Raw genomic sequence first — 19411 nt, 5'->3', positions numbered from 1 at the left:
AAAGACATGACCCACGGCAGTGAGGAAACTCTCCCGGCAGAGCTGACAAGTTGGGCACAATGCCATGCTGATGTAGCTGCTCTGTGCCAGCTTGCTGGTCCGGCATGGCTGGTGGCCACCCCTCAGAGACAGAAATCTGTCCCAGAACCCTGTGTCTGAGAGTGACAGGGACTTCCTAGCTCCAGTGCTTTTATGGGTTCCATTTTAACTATATCAGACTATGCCAGACTTTATCAGTCTTTTGCTTACTTGCTGTCTCAGGCAGGGAAGCTGATTTTGCAGATGTCAGGCTAAGGTTCCATGGGGCTTTGCAGGACTCCCTTAGAGTCACCAAACAGGGACTTGAAGTCCTGTCTTTGTATCACACACAGAAATGATAGGAACATTTTTCCTGTGACTCTGATGGTTCAGCAATGGTGGAAACCAGGAGACATCATCTTGGAAAAGCTGGCTGAAGAATGCTGCCTTTCTGCTTACTCCAACAGCTCCATGAGGCAATACCACGGATACAAATCTTTTGAGGATAATCACCCTATTTTATTTCAAAGTATTTCTTCAGGCTTCGCTACTTCAGCTACTGCTTTCCTAAGCAGCTCCATAAAAACTTGCACAAGCATGACAGAGGGGCAGAGGCTGATACAGAGGTAGGAACATATCAGACCCACTTTGTTTCTAGAAATATGTTGGAATAACAAGATCCTTGCTGTTCTTGTTTAGTCACACTGGCTATTGCACAGAGCAAGCTGGAAATGGAGGAGGAAGGAGAAACTTAATTTCTTTCCCTTCTCCCTGACTGCATAGGAAGCTGAAGTTCCTGGTAGGAACATTCTACTCCTCCCTGAGTCTTATGTCCAGTGGCATGGCTGTACAGCAGGCATGGCTTTTTAGACATAAAATTTTGCCCCTTATGTGGAAGATCATGTCTGTTTTAGCTGATTATGGAAGGATGAATCTAAGGATGAAGAAAAGACCAAGGTGGACAGAAATGTCAAAATAGTTTGGGCAATCAGCTTCTTCAGTCTTGTTGCTGTTTGAAGATAAGGGGTCTGAGGGACTCCTGTTTTAGCCCTATGTGTGTAGGAAGCCATTTCTACACCTCTGTGCTTGAAAAACAGGTCTGACAGGGTACTGGCCTGCAACACTGGCAGAGCATGAGGCATGATTTCCCCATTTCCCATTTCCTTATGCTTTTTGATTCACTAAGTAAAAAACAGGGCTGCAAACACCCTGGTGTACTTGGGAGTGAGTTGGTTTCTGTTTCCTTCCCGCAGCCTGCTCAGGTGTTCATATGGTGGCCCCACTGTGAGGAGAGACACAGAGCAAGAGTGGCGGGAGCAAGGAGGGAGCTCCAGGTGCTGCTCTTCCTGCCTCATTCCTCACAGTCCCTCCACATGCCCACTGGTTAGAAAAAAATAATGAACCACACACTCACAAAAAAAAGAAAAAAAAAAAAAAGAAAAGAAACAAACAAAAAAACCCCAAACAAACAAAAAAACACCCAGCCCAGTCAAGTCCTTTCAGCAGATTAAACCCTTTTTGACTGAGCCATTCTCGAGGTGATGTTTGTACTGCACTCAGTTTTGGGCCCCTCACTTTAAACATCGAGGTGCTGGAGTGTGTCCAGAGAAGGGCAAAAAGGCTCATGAAAGGTCTTATGAGGAAGAGCTGAGGGTGCTGGGGTTGTTTACCCTGGCAGAGGCTCAGGAGGAACCTCATCCTTCTCTACAGCTCCCTGAAAGGAGAATGTAGTGAGCTGGGGGCCGGTCTCGTCTACCATGACTGCAGTGAGAGGACCAGAGGAAATGGCCTTCAGCTGAGACAGGGGAGACTCAGCTGACTCAGTTTTACTTATTATGTAAAATTTTTCACTCTTAAGGTGGTCAGGCACCGTAATAGGTTGCCCCGGGGAAGTTGTGAAGTCACCATTCCTGGAAGGGTTTAAGAGGCATTTGGATCTGATGCTGGGTGTGGTTTAGGAGTTACAGTGTTGGTGCTGGACTGATAGTTAGACTGGATGACTTTAGAGGTCTCTTCCAATCCTAATAATTCTATGATTTGTCAATGTAGTGACTACTAACTCTCCATGCAAAAGACACTATTTTTTCATACCTTTGTACTATTTGTCATAAGACAGATGATGAGTATTTCACAGAACAATGTTCTTTTCCCTGGAATGGTCTTTCCCAAGCTGATCTTTTCTTCCCTCCCTCCACAGCAGCAGAAAGGGATGGTGCAAGGATGGGATTTGTGAGAGCTCTCTCCTGCCTCTCGTCTCAAGCAGGCTGTGACTGTTCCCTAATACAAGCCAAGTACTTCACCTCAGGACAGTCATTATACCTTTTTCCTCGCCAGCAGAAGATAAATTCTGCCACTGTGCTCTGCCTGCCCCTCCTTGTTCCAGCTACAACAGCCGATGTGGACTGGCACCGGCACCGCTCTTGCCAGAGCCACGGCGAACCAGAACCACAGAAGCGTTCGGGCAACGCTCTCAGGCACACGGTGTGTGGGTCTTGGGGATGTGCTGTGCAGAGCTAAGGGTTGGACTCGCAGGTGCGTGTGGGTCCCTTCCAGCTCAGGCTGTTCTGTGATGCTGTGCTCACCTGCAGGGTGTGCGCGGCGGCGGCGGGCCCCGAGCGGGGCGGGGAAGGCGGAGCGGGCACGGCTCCGGGACCAGCGCGGCTCCCCGGGAAGGAGGAGCGCGGGGCCGGGAGGGCGGCTGGCTGCCGTTCCCGGCACGGGCCACGAGGTGGCTCCGCGCGGGTGACCCGGAGCCCGCAGAGCCCCCGGGGCCGCGCCGGCTGGGAGCACAAAATCCGCGTTTCTCGTTCTGTCACATTTCACAGGCGCTTGCTCATCGCCGGGTCTGCCGGAGGACAGGCACGTCCCTCCGGCAGACCTGAGAGCTGTGCTTGGGAAAGAAGGAGGCGTCCTGAGCTGCCCGGGGAGGGTTCGGGCTGGGGTGAGGCTGGCGAGCGCCCGGCCCCGGGAGGTCACCGGCGGCTGCCGCCCTCCCCTTGCCTGCCCCCGAAGAGCGGCGGAGCGGGCGGCTGGTTTCCACGATATGGGCGCCTGCAGCTTATTTGGGAAAATAAATATCTACCGGTAGGAGATGAGTGGGGTGACTCACTAGGTAAAGGTGAAAGAGACATTGCAAAGACTTTCAGGGCTTTAAAAGTTGTAATAGAAGTTTTTTTTTGGTTTTTTTTTTTTTTTTTTTTTTTCTTTTTCTTTTTCTTTTTCCTTTTGCACTCCTTTGAGGTGGGCTCTTTCTGTGAAGAAAATTCTGCTCACATTACAAAAGGGCTATGTCAGGGGGTTTGACTGTCATTGAAGTTGAAATGAACTTTGTCACCCTGTTTAAATATTTAAGTCTCCTGACACAGGCAAATACATCATGAAGTGCTAAAAAATATATTTAAAAATACAGCTGCCTTTGAGATGAAGCATTTCTATTCCCACTGTATCAGTTCACTTTGCTCAAGCAACCCTGAGGTATAGAGTATGGCAAGAAACTGTGGACTGGATAGGAAGATCCATTATCAGAACCTGTGCATTTGAAGGGGTAATGTTTTATGCTATTTTAGCCACTCTGTTGATTTAACGGGTTTCCAAGAGCTTAAACATCTTATCAATATGCACATGTATCAGTTTTCTTTCTACTTCCAGTCATATTATGTCCTATTCCCTTAAGTAGCTGTAGTTTTATTATAGTTTCATATTGTTTTGCATACTAGTAATGTTTAGGGGATTTTTTTTTTTTTTACTTTCTCTTAACAGTGTCACCATCCCTGCACACATACAATGTTTCCACTTTTATGTCTACTTTGGTTGTATTAAAAGTGCTAATTTAACTCAGAAGTCAGAAAATGGTCTTCAAACCTTGCTCTGTAACATGTCTTTGCTTTGGATGCAACATTGAGGAAGGTAATGATATACTTTAAAAAAAAAAAGTGGGTTTTTTTAGATTGATAAAATAATTGTCATGTGAAAACTTTAATGTGATTTAGGGCAGAAACCAGTTTTATCTTGGTGCACTTTTTCTGAGATGATCTCAAAGGGCAATAGCTTCCTGAGCAGCTGTGAGTGTGCAAGGCTAAAGCTGGAGGCTCTTGTGTGAGTGGGAGCCCTCAGTCATCATTTAAAATGTTGTCTCAAAAGCAAACCATATGCACCATGTTGACAGCAGACAGTTTCTTTAGTTTCATCCCTTCATGAGGAGGTGGAGGGACTCATGATCAGCACACTGTTTTAATCTTCTGCAGGCCACAAAAGTAACTCTCTGAGAGGCTGGGATTGGGGATTGCCATGAAAAAGACTTGAATGAGCTAAAGGAGACCAGCTCATAGTGGAAATGATACCATAAAGGTAGAAGAGCCCAGCATGAACAACAAACCTTCATTTTGCTGATGATTTCTCCAACTCTGGCCCCACACCAGTTTGGTTTTGTGGGCTTAGCTGATAACACAAACATCTTCCAACCTCCAAGTGTGTGAAGGATGCTACCAAATCCTACAGCTGATGAGAAGCGAGGCATTTATACATTCTTATAGGTTGCTTTGTACATTTCTTGAAGACAGAAAATGTTCATAAACATTTTGAGTAAATCCTTCCATATCTGAAGGAGAAGACCACTCAGGTTGTGCCCTACCCTTACAACTTTTCAGTTGTTTTCAGAACAAGTGAAAAATGCATATGCAGCACCTGCTGGGATAAATAGGGGCTGAAAGTTCTCCTAGATAATTGAAAAAAATAGTAATTCCAATTTTCTTACTACAATTATTATTTGAGTCTGAAACTATCTAAACTATATATCACATGTTGACATTTATGTCCTTCAACAGTGTGACATCACTTGTTACTTAATGTAAATTTGTCCAATTTGTCATACAAAAGTCAAGTATCTGAAATACAAGCTCCTAGTTACAAAGAAATACACTCTTACTGACTGACTCATAATTTTTTTGCTCTTATGTTCAAGCTCGTGGAAAATGAATATGCAATCGGGAATTAAGATAGTAGTTAAAACCTACATAAAGAATTTTAAACAAACTGTGCAAACTCTACAAATCTGTGCCCAGATCCCATCTGTTCTCAGTCACAAAAGTATTGACTGTATAAATAAGCCCTTCCAATGAGCGCAGTGGGATGGGGATTCCTTCAGTGTGACACTGATGTGTTTGAACTGTGGTTGGCCTACAGATGTGTGCCCGTGTGTGAGCAGTGTGAACACTATCTGCCTGACAAGGTACATGCAGGATAAACACATTGGGCTGGTGTTTTAAGCAATGTGAAGAGAAGTTTTGAGTGTATTTTTTAAAGCTGTGACTTTTGTGAAGAAAGCAAATAATGTTTTTAGTCTGTCACACCCCCAAAGACATCTCTTTGTCTGTCCATCTGGCTTGCTTTGTTTTCAGGCTGTTTTGTTGTGAAAGTATTTTTAGGGATACCCTGTGGGATATATGTTGTGGGATATGTGGTGAGATATATGTTGTGTTTGAGGTGATGACTCTGTGGTCCTCTTGTGCATACCAGAAGTGATTCCTTTCTAATTATGCACACCAGCTGCTGTCCAAGTCCTGTCTTCAGCACTAACGTGTTTCTGCACTGAGAGAAACACTTTATTCACATCTGGAGAGTAGCTGATGCAGTGAGTCATGATTTCAGAGAACAAATCCCAAGCATAATTCAGACTAGTTGTATATGTGGATTTGAAAGCGCAGGCTAAAATATTAAATATTACCTTGTCTTCAACAGGATGCCAGCAGAGGAAATAAAGTAATGGTGTGATGTCTTCTCAGCAAAGAGGCTGTTCTCATGTAAATCAACTTTCTTGAGCTTAGCTGTTGTAAACTTGGATACTTGGATTACACTTATGAATTTTGGTCACCAAATATGCATAGATTACTCTAAATCTAACCACAGAGGGAGGAGAGAAAACAAGGATGAGTTGTGCAAGGAGAGGTGTTCAAAGGAAGCCTGAGTCTAGGCCCATCTGTTGTGATCTCAGAGGAGATGTGGGAAAGGGAGACATTGTTGTGTAGGTGATGGTGATGTCTACAAACTTCTCTGATAAGGAATGTGATCACTTCTGTGTCTCTGCATGAATGATCAGTATTAAAACAGAGGGAACATTTGGGAGAGGGCAGATGTGAGTAGCTCAGTTAAGAGGATAGCGGAAAAAGAACTAGGAAAATACAATAAGTGGTCTTCAAATAGGAAAAGGGTAAAGTGTTAGGTGAATTTATTTTGAATCATGCATGGTTTGTTTTCTTGTGTTTATTGGAACAAAAAGAAGGTACAAAAGTAGAAATTCTGTGCTGAGCTCATGAATCCTCGTATGTAACACATCTGCAAGCTGGGAAGGTGTTTTCAAGCCCTAGATTTGCAACCGTGGTAGAGGTGCAGACAAGATGAAAATTGGTTTTTATTTTCAGCTTTGGTCACTGATGTAGATAAGATTGAGCGTATGTGAACATCTGTGTGTTTGCTGAGTATGTAAGTAAAATAATATACAGTGAATTTACCTCAAGTTTTCATGAAAGTGTTGCCTAGCTTTGTACAGCAAATGTACATGTGAACAGAGTTTAAAGGGATCAAAAAAACCCTTAAGTTGTTTTACTTCATTGTTATCTAAATGCTTTACACTCAAACAGCATAGAACATTATTTATTGAACTTTGGCTATATTGGGAGGGGGGGTTATGGCATGTCTTGTTGTAGGTCAGTTGCAGAAATCACAGCTATGGTTCTTCCAATTTCTACCCAATTTAGATTCCAACAATTCACACTATCATAACATTTTATGTTTTTTATTTTAAAAAGGAAAAGGTGAAAAGATTTGACAACACAGTTTAAAGAATGTATTTGGACTAAGTTACAGACCTAGAATATTTGAACCACTGTTTGCACACCACTGAGAACACAGTGCCTCCTTTTAGATAATAGTGATTTTATCTTCATAAACAAATTCCGATGGTGGGACCTGGGTACTGTCCAGTACAATGATATGGAAAAGAGTATCAGATAAGTTATTTTCCTATTGATTAGATCCTGAAAAATCAAAAATTCAGGGGAAATTCAGTCAGTGACCAAGTGGATGTGGTGACATTTTTGGGGACAAACAGGGTGAGAAGATGTGCACATCTATATCTGTTTCAGAGTGCCTGAGCAAGTACAGAAAGTCCAAGATACCATTCTTACAGGAAAAAAAAGTAAAAAGCCCATCCTTAAGAAAACCCAGCAGCAATGGAATCTGTTTGGATTTAGGAAAACTAAGTAAAGAGCATAGGACTGACTTAATTCATAATCTGAGTCAAGATTTTATCAGTGGGATTGTCTGATGGGTGGGAATGCATTTCACATCATGGGTATGGGAGATCCTCTGTGACTCCATGACAATGGAGACTTGGTGGCTTTACTTGGCTCTGAGATCTCTGTCTTGGTAGGAATTTTGCCTTCCAGTAGTATGAGACCAGTTTCTACAACTGTGCTCCTTTCCTAAGGAAAACTGATTGTTTTCTTCATGTGTCTTTGACATACATACTGATAGCCAGAATACCTCATACCACTTTCTACAGAAAAGTGCATGAAAGTGAGGAAAATGACCCTATTGAGTTTGGCTACATGATCTTTTGTCACAAACAAGAAGTTTCACCAGCAAAATCACAAAGCAAAAATATACTGGCCTTTCACAAAATGAAGCTGTTATTTGGCTAAGAAAAGGCAGAAAAAATTCAGAAGTAGTTTGGCTTGATGAAACTGTGGTTCCCACAAGCATAGATGAGGTGCGAGGTTCAGCACTGACTACAGTCAGTGCAAGCTAATCTCACACCACAGGGGCAAAGATGAGAAGTAGGCCCAAAGAAGCTCATGTCCTAGTTCAATAGAAGTTCCAGCTTTGTCAGCTTCAGGGGCAGCATCCCACCTCAGGATTCCCATCTTGAAAGTCACTATTTCTGCTGGATTTCTGGGTGCTGGGCAAGCAGATAGCCTGTTTTCTTCTTTGCCATCTTCCTTTCTGTCCTGTCCCACATAAAGCAGGCTGTGGTGAGGTTACTCTCCCTTTCTTCTTTGCTGAAATTTGGAAGCAGCTCCACCTCTGCCACCTCTTTCCACCCATTCTGACTCTGAGATGTTAGAGGTGTTGCTGCCTGACTTCCTCCCTCTCTCCAGGCTGTAGGTTGTGTATGGGCAGAGGTGTGTATCCTTCCTTCCTCGTCGTTCACCCCCATTTCCTTGCAATAATGCAGTCACCTGATGGTCTGAGTCAGCCATGCCTTTCTACCTCCCAAAATACTCCCATTCTCTCAGAAAAAGTCAGGCTGACAAATGAGAGTTGGGTACCTCCTGTAGACCAGCTCTTCAGTCAGTCTAACCACGTGAACATGATACTTATTAAACATATAAGGGACAGGAACTTGCTAAGAGCCCAAAGTGAGGTATTGAGATATGCTCAGCTCTTAGAATGAAAGTTTTTCCTAGATTTTACAAGATAATCCTTTACAAGATATTTTCTTGAAGCTAAGCATATGCTTCTGAGCAGGGTCCTGTCATTAAATGGTCAAATGTGAGAGGTGTGTCATCTCCAGCTATAAGAGGGGAAGGTGGTTTTGGTGAAAATATCATTACTCTTAAATATTGACTTATACTTATGGAATCCAGGTTTGGAGTAAACCTTTTGGCATTCTGTGCTGTTTGCTTATTTGGCCAGACTTTTTGCTTTGTTCACAAAGCTTAAAGGAAGAGAAATATTAATGAAATTTTAAATTCACTTTCCAAGGAAGTAAGGTACAGTCTTATTTTACTTTTTTAGAAGTTTTACCTGAATAAAAGGACGTCGAAGGGAATATAGCTTTTCTTCGTTTGGTTTTGTTATATGTTTTATAGCTTCGTCTGGTATTCAAAGACCTAAGCAACTTTACTGGGATCAATAGGAAGCACCAATCCATCCCTCAGCCTTGCCCAGACTTCTCCCTTGTGGCAGCTCCAGAGCTTAAACACTCCAGGTGGACTGTGTCTGGCTCCAGGTAAAGTTTGTCAATACTTTTCATCTGACATAGTATACGTATTTTTCATATACATTAAAAAGGTAGGTTCAGCAGTATCAAACAAGTCTGAGAATTTGATTTCATTTTATCAAGTTACTTGTCCAAACCAACGAAACAAAAAGTAACTTGCCTTAAACTCCTTAAAATAAATTGGAAGACATATTTTGATTTTTCATTGCAATACCTTAAAATAAATGGTATCTTTTTCTGGTTTGAATATACTACACATGTTCAATTTTCACTGAAATATATTTTTAAAAAGTAAATAAAATCAAAATGAAATGTCCACTTGAGATTAAGTTAAATATTTAATGTAGTTTAAAATGTTTTTTAAAAAAGCTTGCATTTGCTCAGTGTTTTTCACTTTTTCTGATTTTCCTGTGAATGGAAGCATCAACTACCTCAATACTTTAGTTAGTGACTCTTGATTTAACTTCACTCCTGGAAAAAAGGCTGCTTTTCTGTCACTTATAACTAGAGTCCTACAGCCAGTATTAGTGCTTATTTTCCAGGATTTGAAGCTGCCAGGTACATGTTTTTAAAGGACTCATAACAGATTAAACATAGAACTCAAAAGACAAAGTTATTCAAAATAGAGGAATACCTACTGCTATTTCCTCACTTGATTGATTCTACACTTTTGAGTATTCTTTAGGACTCAGCTTTTTTTTTTTTTTTTGTGAACATCTCTGTTTATTCTGACCCTCCTACAATTTCCCACACAAAGTAGCTTTTGACTCTACTGATCAACTCTATATCAAGATAGCATCAGGGAGTTCATTGCTCTGCAGTCTAGACTAAAACAGAAGCTTCTTTTTGGCTTCAGATGTCCATACTGATCTTACAAGTAAGGCACAGATCCTTAGGATCATTATTTTTCAAATCAGCAAAAAAGACACATGCTGTACCACAAAGCCACCTATACATACTAGTGTCTGAAAAAATCAATCTAAAACTTGAAAATTGTGTGATGGGTTAATCCTGGCTAGCAGACAAATGCCCAACCAACTGTACTACACCTTCTCAACTGGACGGGGGAGAAAATACGAAAAAAACAAGAAGGAGAAAGTTTGTGGGTTGAGGTAAGGACAGGGAAATCAATTGTCAATTACTGCCAATCGCAAAAAAGGCTCAACTTTGTAAAATGAATTTCATTTATTGCCAGTTCAAATAGATTTGAGTAGAGGGAAACAAGTATACAAATACTAAACCAACTCCTTTGCTTCCCCCATTCCCAGGCTTAACTCCCCCCACCCCTTTTAGTCCTGACTCCTCTCATGGCCCCAGTGAGCATTGTGGGGAGGATGGGGAATGCAGGTAACAGTTAATACATAACAGTTTCTCTCTGCTGCTCCTTCCTCCTCACATTTTTCCCCTGCTCCTGTGTGGGTCCTCTCCATGGGCAGCAATCCTTCAGGAAGAAACCTTCTCCACTGTGGGCTCTTCCTGTGTTACCATTCCTGCAAGAATATCTATCCACTTTGGTATGGTCCTCTCCTCGGGCTGCTGAAGAACCTCCACCTCCGACACTGATGTTTCTTCTATTGTTTCTCAATCTTTTTTTTTTTTTTTCCCTTCTCCTCTGGCTGTCCAATGTTTTCTTCCCATTCCTAAGTATGTTTTCAGAGACAGCCCAAATTCCCTGATGGGCTCAGCTGTGTCCTGTGGTGTGTCTGCTGATGAGCTCACTGGAGCTGTGTCCAGCATGGGGTAGCCCCCAGCCTTTTCTCACAGAGGTCACCCCAACAAACATCCTGCCACTAAACTCTTGCCAAACACAACCAATACGTTGTTCATATGTGGCTTTGCCAAATAATCCTTTCCTGTTCCTTTCTTTTTCCCAGGAAACTGTAGGAACACTGCAATGAATGCTGGCAGTGCTAATCATGACTCCAGCAACATACAAAGGGAGAGGCAATGAGAGAGGCATTTTGTGTATGTGTCTGAGACTTAAAAGCTCCCCAGATCTGGGAGAGTTACAAGTTACTGAAATTAGCTCATGCTGAAAAATGCTTATTCACTAATGGCAATAACAGCTATGTCACGTGTTCACCCCTGAGATGCCCAAGGACACTCACCTGTATTGTACTAAAAAGGAAGAGCCCAGAAATGTATTAGTGGTGTACAGATAAAATATTTAAATGGTTATAGCTAGATGGACTATAGAGATAGTAATCTGATATGTATGCATGCACTATACATTTTTATACTAGAGTTGCAGCATAAATGACCCCATTAAATCCTGTTACTTTCCTAATCCAATAAGCACTTAATCTCATTGCAAGTGTTGGAAATAATTATTCATTTATACACTTGTTTTTGCCACACATTTTATGTCAACAAGGAGTGTGCCTTTGACTAATCAGTTAAAACAGCTGGCGGATAAAAGAGTGAACGAGAATTGAGAATTTGCTATTTCTGGGAAGAATACTCTTGATAGTTTTTCTTTAGTCTGAGATGTTATTGATTCTACAAGAAATGTTGTATTATACACAAAGAAAAGGCTCTACTCAATGTTAACTAGGACAAAGGTGAAAAGTAAAAACCTTTGTACTTCTCAAGCTGCCTCATCCTGCTGCCTTACTTTACCCTAACTCATTGAATTTTACAGCTGTGAAGAGGTGGAAGGACTCTACCCTTTTTCAACGTTCTGCACTTCTCTTACCTCCCAAGTGTCTGCCATGCTGAGTTGGGTGAAGAAAGTAATATAAAAGACAGATGTGTGGGCTTTTCTGGTTGATAATTCTTTCCCAAAAGAGGAAATGCTCTTGAAGACCATTTCAAAGATAATCTTGTTCTTTTGTACTCCTGCGGGAGCTGGATTACATAGAGGGATTCTATTCTGGTTGCCAAGAACCAGTTTCATGGTCAGGTATTTTTAAGTTTGTTCAGTTCAATGCTCTCCCATTCTTCTTCACCCATCTTGGGAAACACTTCACTCCCCTCTTTAAAAGCAGTTCACGTGCATGCCAGGACTTAGGCTGGGCTTACTGTTCCACCCCAGCAGTGTTGTGGGACACTGGGGTGAAAGTGGATTCCTTATCTCTTGGATGAGGGCCTTTCTCCAGACCAATATGGTGCCACATGTGGCAGCTGCAACTTACATGAGGGCAAGGAAGCAAAAACCAAATTAATAATGTTGCACTGTGGATTTTTTCATTCCAACTTGCCACACTTCTGTCTGTGTTTATTACAATTGTAGGTGCAATTTTTTTGTCACTGAAGAGAAGTACTAGCCTTTGTCAGAAGAATGGGAGAAAAAAAGATGATGCTTTTGCTGTCACAGTTGTGGTCTGGAACATAATGCAAGTATTAAAGCATCAGGTAAAAAAGGAAACATTTTAAAGCTTAAGGAATACTTTGGAGTAGAAAAGTTTGAAGTTATTTTTAACACAGGTGTTTCTGTAATGGTGCTACACTGTGTGAGGAAACTTCTCAGTTCTCCATGGCATTCACAATAGGTGTAACACATTTGTAGAATGATTGCTTAGTAATTCTTTCTGGAATGTAATAAATTTAGGAAGACTTGTAAAATCTACTCCTGCTAAAGATATTTCCCTTTTCACAGTCTTTGTTTTTCACATAAGTGTTTATTTCAGTATTTGTACTAAAAACCTTCTTATAAAAAGAGTAAATCAGATTTGAAATTTTAGGTTACCTTCTACTTCTCAAGTAGCACCACTGCAAATGTTAAGAATAGGAAATGAAGGAGACGTACACATTGAAAAGGATGTGTTCCAAGGTGTGTTCATTAAGACAAAACCACTGCAAGGAATCATACAACTTGCCCATCTGTTCCATCATTTATAACCAAGAAATGAAGAAAAGATCCAGACATCACCTATCTCAAAGTACTGTAGAAATGGCCATGATAAATATGGTATTTTACCTGTTTAACTTTCAAGATCAATAATGACAATAGAAGAGGGACAATACTGAGAAACGTTGATGAAAATTTCAGGAAATCTTAGCACAGTTCTTATACCTTTGAGTAGAAAAATTGTTCTCTTTGAATCTTTGTATCATCCCATCACCTTCAGAAAATGTTTTTAGAGTGAATGCTAGGTAAAACTGCAGGTTGTCTTCCTTACCTTTCTGCCTTCTGTCTATTGTAGCAAGGCATCTGAAAAAGGAAAATCACATGTTTTTCTTCCTGGAATCCATAACATGTTACAGACATACTTCCTGAGGATAAGTGGTGTGACAGTATCTCAGATCAAAATCTGATTCCACTGAAATATAGGGACTTGCTCTGCCGAATCATATATTCTCCATGTGCACAAGTATCCACTGCCAGAACACAGTGGTGTGACCCTTGAAATGACACTGAAAACTATTGAAAGACCCTGATCAGGCCTTAACATTGTGAAATGCTGGAAAATCTTATTTGTGTTCTTTGTAGATGTAATTGACTGGTTTTCAGCCAGATTAAGCAAATAGAAGACCAGATTTGTGTCTTGGGTCAATTAGATAATTCCTCCAACCTCCTGGCAAATTTAGCTGAATTATGTCATTCATAATATGGTCTGTGAATGTTTGTTCCTGTTTTAAAATACTAAAATGGCAATTTAAAATAATACAGAATTTTGGAGACTTATGGGCAACTATCATGTGTCATCTGGCATCCTTGTAGGTCATATTTCTGAAGGGTAGTTCCGTGTATATATATTTAGACCCGGAAAGGTGGAATGCTTGGGTTTGCATCTTAAATTATTTTTTGGGCACAAATCTACAGATTGCTTCAATCAGGACTTGTCAGTGCAAGTTAAACAATTAAAAAAGTCAGTTATTAAAAATGTCTATCCTTGTGCAAGTATAAAAGTCAGGAAGCAAATTATGACAACCTAAATTGCATATGAGGAAGAAAAACCCTTGACATTATCCTATAAAAAGTGGTTCCTCTCAGTGGCTTATGCACGGCTATTAGAGGGAGTAGGTGTCAGAATCCATATTAAAATGGAAAATGGAAAGAATATGTGATTCATTGGTTAATCTGCTGAACAACACTGACTCACGTTAATAAGGTTAGAATCCTATATGTAGACTTATAAAACCAAGACTGTTTGCAGTTCTGACCTTCCCCTACTGGGTGACCTTGAGCACATAACATTGCCCAGCGCTTGGGTTTTCCTCCTAAAATGGTAGTAATATTTCCTCACCTTTGTAAAACTCTATGAAAGCAGTTAATAAAAAGCTTTTCACATGCTTTGGGTATTATTCTTACTACTGATGTGTTACTGTGGCAATTCTTGTAGGTTATGAGGGAAGAAAATTCCTCTGTGAACATGCAGCCAGGAGAGAACTTGTAGCTACTGGGTAGTTTGAGGTCAGATCAGAAGTAACTATAGGTTTTCAGAAGTCTTAAAAGCTGCTTCTTTACAGGAAGGGCAATGAGTATCCCAAGGGAAAAAAAAATGGAGACAAACTTTCCTTGTAATTGGCTTGCATTGGTCAGAATATGTGTGAAACACAAAGGTCAAGCCACTTATTTAAAAAAAACAAACCTATGTGAATCTAAGATTAGTCTTGACATTTTCAAAACCTCAGAAAATTAGGGGAAGGCCTGCAACCCTGAGGATTGTAGTCCCTTAGGCTGACTGAAGGAAAGATTATACTAAACATTTTGAGACCTGAATGATCCATTCTGTATTAGAGAAGATTTACAAGATCCTCAGAGAACACTTGAAACATCTGACTGAGAGAGAGTCTGCGGACTTTCTGCTTTCTTGGGTAGGGATTCTCAAGGGCACCATTAAGGAGTCAACTATTGTGATTGATGGAAAAATAAAGAAATCGAAGAAGAAATGAAGACAAACTGCAACGTGGACTTTTTCCTGCAGTCCCATGATATCTTCAGCATTAAGTGATTTTGGCAGATAATTTCTACTATGAAGCATGTGGATAGCCAGAAGGCTATTAAGAGAGAATGATGCTGTAATATAAGCATGGAGGATTCTTATAAAGTGTATCTTTCTCTCATTCAAAGTACATGATGAAAAATGATGTGTCCAGAGTGCTAACGAATGATAACAAAGTATAAATTTTCCACATGTATATTTTTATGTATGTATATATATATATATATATATATATATATATATATAATGCTAAACCACCTTTACTATCATAAGCTGGCATTTTCTCCCCCACCCTGTGCTATTTATTTCCTATTTATAAAAATAATTCCAACTGCATCTTTTAGCTAATCCTAGCTAGCTCCATATGCAGGCTGACAATATGCCTGAGGTGATAATATGTCTGGTCAGTTAGACCAGTGTGTGGTAGATGTAAAATCCTTAAATGGGAATGCAGGATTCTGATAGAATAGGACCCCATGTTCACTTTGCACAGATGAAAATGATCTCATCATGTGCAAGATGATAGGGGATAAGGCTCCTCCTTTCTTCCTGGTACAAATTAAATTTGAGTGATGTAATGAATATATAAACATACAGCTAGATGGATACACTCTCTCTCCCACCCATCTTTATTGTTTATAGACTCATCTTACTAGTTTGTCTTTCCCTGTTCTATGAATTATTTGTGAACAGATTAATTAATTTAATTACTTTTTAAAATTCATAATTGTGTTTATGAAGCCTTCCTGAAGAATGGTTTTGAGCCTTTGGATTACTACAGGGCTGTGCTCACTGTAGCATTACTGGTCACCTCAGCAGCACGAGAGCTACCAGTCTCTGCCTGAACAATTCCAAACATTGTGTAAATATAAAGCTTCTATTTCTATCTTTAGAGAGGTTTATGTGCCCAAAACATCTGGATTTTTTTCCATACTACCATAGGCTTGTTAGAAGGCTTTCCTTTTCCCTGTTAGGTATGTCAAGTTTCTGTGCTTTGACTGTGATCATTGTGAGAACATATCACACCCCAAAGCGTGTTCATTTTCCACGTTTTCATTTTGCCCAGGGAAAGAATACAAGAGCAGTTTGCAGAGCTAGATGATACAGACTGGCATTCAAAATGCCATTTTGCTGGTGCTTATTTTAAACCTTGTTCTTCCTGGGCCAAAATGGACTGACTTCAGTCTGTAACAAGCTCCTTTCAAGGTGTATCTACTTGCATCTGTGCCAGTACTCTGGGCAGGAGTGGTACTAGCTGCAGTAATGTCAATAGTGGTGCCAATAATTTTATCTGTGTTAAAGCCAATGCTGTGGCCTTGGATTTAAAAAGCAAAAACCAAACACAATTCTTCCTCATGACAGAGATGATGTCAGGCACAGCACAGAAGTGTTTAGAGTGCCATTTTATGAGTTTATTGGTGCACATTTTTTCCTATTACTATTACAGAATATGTATTGAAGAAATACATGGATCAACATTCATGAAAAAATGCCTAGCACTTATTTGGATGTCCTAAATAAGAATAGTTCTGGACTCTAAATAAAGGCATTTCTACGACCCTGTATTTGCAGGTGAAGAGGGAATCTGGCTGAAGGCAAGCAAATATTTTTGTGCTGCCTTTGTTTAGATCAACTTTGCTCTACTCTGTGTATCTAAGTTTCCAGTCAACTTCACACACAGTGAACAGACATAAAAACCTTGGGGAGAAACGGAGAAGATTTATTCTGTTTGCTTTCACAGAAGGAAGATGTTAGTGTATACAGAGTTGGGATAGGTTCCTATCGTGACAGAACAAAACTGACTTTTCAGCTAGTGCCTTACCATGGCAATCTGCTTCAAAGGAACAACTGTCATTTTTGATAAGGATAGTGAGAATTACTGTCATCTGGAGAGATCACTATGCCTCTGGGTTGTATAGTATGTTACAACAGAAAAATTTATTCTTTAGGAGATAAATAATTATTCCACTACAAAATTTTATTTCTGGTTTAGAAAAGATGCAGTTTGTACCCTGCGTTATTATAATGTAGCTCCTTAGCTAGCTCTCTTTAAATATAAACTTGTGATGTGCTTTTAAAAAAATATATCTATATGGCAGAGAGTCAGGCAGAAGAAGCAGCTAGTTAGTGGAAACCTTCACAGGGCAAGTGGATTTGGGGAGTGTGCGTGCACACCACATGCCTCCCCACAGCCAAGAGCCAAAGAAGCAGCTCGCAGTCTCACAGAAGCTGCGCAGCTGAGCGAATAATTATGGAGAGCTTCTCTGTGGCTGAGCCAGTAGGAGCTGGGTGCTAAACTTGTTTCCGCTTGAAGTTGCTCTTTGCATACTTGTTAAGGCAGAATGTTCTACCTTTTCACCTCTGCAATACTGGGTGTGAAACATGAGCCTCTAGGTGTTTCCTGGCTGGCAAGAATTCAATGGTAATAAAATTACTAGTAGAATAAATGTTTCAGAGGCAGTTATCCTCTCTCACCTGTTTGTAATTTTTTATTAATTATTACAAATGTGTTTAAGTACTCTACCTGATTTTAATCTGCTCTATTCCCAGGATTTACATATAAAGGTCTTTTTCCCACAGAATAATGAATAATCACATATGTCAGGGTGTGGTGTTAAAATGCTGAAGGTTGGTGATACACCTACTAGCAATCGCTCATTTTGTAAAAGGCTGGGTTCTGTAAGTAGTTTGCTTTTTATGGCTTTGATCCAAAATTCTGTTGAAATCAGACTCTTATTGAGTTAAAAAGCTACGGATCTAGTCCCAAATGTTCTTTTATGGGAAGTGTTTGTAGTGCCATTGTTAACAATATATGCAGCACTGGGCTGGTGAACTGTATAAGTAGAAATTTTACTTTTCCCAAAGCTCCTGCTTACTTTTATGCATTCTTTGCTCAAGCAAACAGCAGGTGGCTTACATGAATAGTGGGGTTAATGAGACTACTTAAGTGAGCAAGAGTGGAAAAAAAATTGCAAACTGGTCCTCTATTCCAGAGAATTTAGGATTTGCCAGATAGAGCTGAGACTGTAAAGGATTAATATTATTATGTATTGAAAGAAAAGCTGACCAGGATAGAGGTGGCAGAGGGGAGGAGGGTTTGTTGTTCCAGGAGCAGCAGAGCTAATGAGATCTAATGCTTTTGTTTCTTAATCCTTTAACTGAATTAATCTCCCTTCCCATGTGACATCATCCCCTAGGTGCAGGGAAGCCGCAGGGCAAGATGCAATGCTGCCTGGTCAGCCAAACAGAGGGTGAGGTAGCCTAACTTAGCAGTGCCTCCCCTTAGTAGAGATACTAATCTTGTCCCTGCTCTCCTACCACTTTCAATTCTCACGAATTATGTAGAAGTATAGTTATCTTTGGCATTTCAGGTTGGATCGAAATAGGACAATGAGCTCAGAAGTTATTTGGGAGGAGAGAAGAAAAGATAATACAATTGTGTAGTCCATTTTCTTATCAATAAAAAAATTTACCCTGAACTCCACTTGGTTGAACATGTAGTTCTCCATTCAGATCCCATAACAACATGGCCTTTATGAATTTTTGAACACTTTACTTTCAGAATAATATACCTCAAAAATAGTAAGCCCTAATGAGATGATAAAATATATGTATTAGGAACTGGATCACGTGGACAATATTTGTGATTTTTCATTATGCCATCTTTATGCCAATCAGCATGTTACCTTTCCTGCCAAACTGGGATGGTGAAGATGAAATATTTTATACAGTTTTAGGTTTTTTTCTCATTTTCAATTTTCTCTTCCATCTCTCTATTACTGATTAGACGAGATGCAAACAACAGAAATACCAGTATATTGCATAAGTAAATTTTACACCGGCTCTATAATATCTGTAAAGTAAACAGTTTGTAAGTAACTGAAGTCTTGATGGAATTTGAGAAGACTGGATTTTGAATGTCAATGGATCTCAAACTGAAGCTACACTGCTAGATGCCAGTGTTATCTGGGCAAGTATCAAGTAGGATTTCCCAGCATAGTGGCTACTCAAAAAATTCTTAACACTCTTGCCTAGCAGACAAGATTTATAAGTATGAACAGTTAGTGTTTGAAAGTTAAGGAAGTCACAAAGACCCAGCAACAAAGCAATCCAACAGAGGAATCTTCTTCCCACTTTTAAACTCAGAAAGTGATTTCTCTCAAGCAAAAGTGACATCAAATGCTTTTTTAGATAAAAGGCAGTACAAATAAGAAAGATCCTCCAGGAGAGGCTTTAAAGTGTCTTTCAAAATTAGCAAGCACAAAAAGCCCATAGGTCAAGAATCAAGTCCTCTCCTGTAATCCGTATTCACTCAGACAGCATTTCAAGCTCAAGCTCCTGGAACTGACCTTCAAAAAGTCATTTCTTCATGAAATGCATGTTATACTATTGTTGCTATTCGTCCACCTCTAAACACCTGGCATCAGGCAAAGTTCAAAGGAATCAAACAATGAACTGACCCCTTGAGGGGGAAAAAAAAGTAAGAGCAGCATGAGGACTGGTCAGA

At 40.3% G+C, this 19411-nt stretch overlaps 1 long non-coding RNA gene across 1 annotated transcript; it reads left to right on the top strand.

Annotated features, from left to right (window-relative positions):
• The first annotated feature begins 6242 nt into the window (after positions 1–6242).
• LOC137483952 (uncharacterized) lies at positions 6243–17368 on the top strand. The gene is made up of 3 exons (XR_011004688.1): positions 6243–6495; positions 12249–12370; positions 14781–17368. It is a non-coding gene; the product is annotated as an uncharacterized lncRNA (long non-coding RNA).
• The last annotated feature ends 2043 nt before the right edge of the window (positions 17369–19411 follow it).

Source organism: Anomalospiza imberbis, chromosome 1 (genome assembly GCF_031753505.1).
Source record: "Anomalospiza imberbis isolate Cuckoo-Finch-1a 21T00152 chromosome 1, ASM3175350v1, whole genome shotgun sequence".
Classification (NCBI taxonomy): Eukaryota; Metazoa; Chordata; class Aves; order Passeriformes; family Viduidae; genus Anomalospiza; species Anomalospiza imberbis.
The sequence above is the reverse complement of the archived record's forward strand: the minus strand, read 5'-3'. Positions and strand labels throughout refer to the sequence as shown.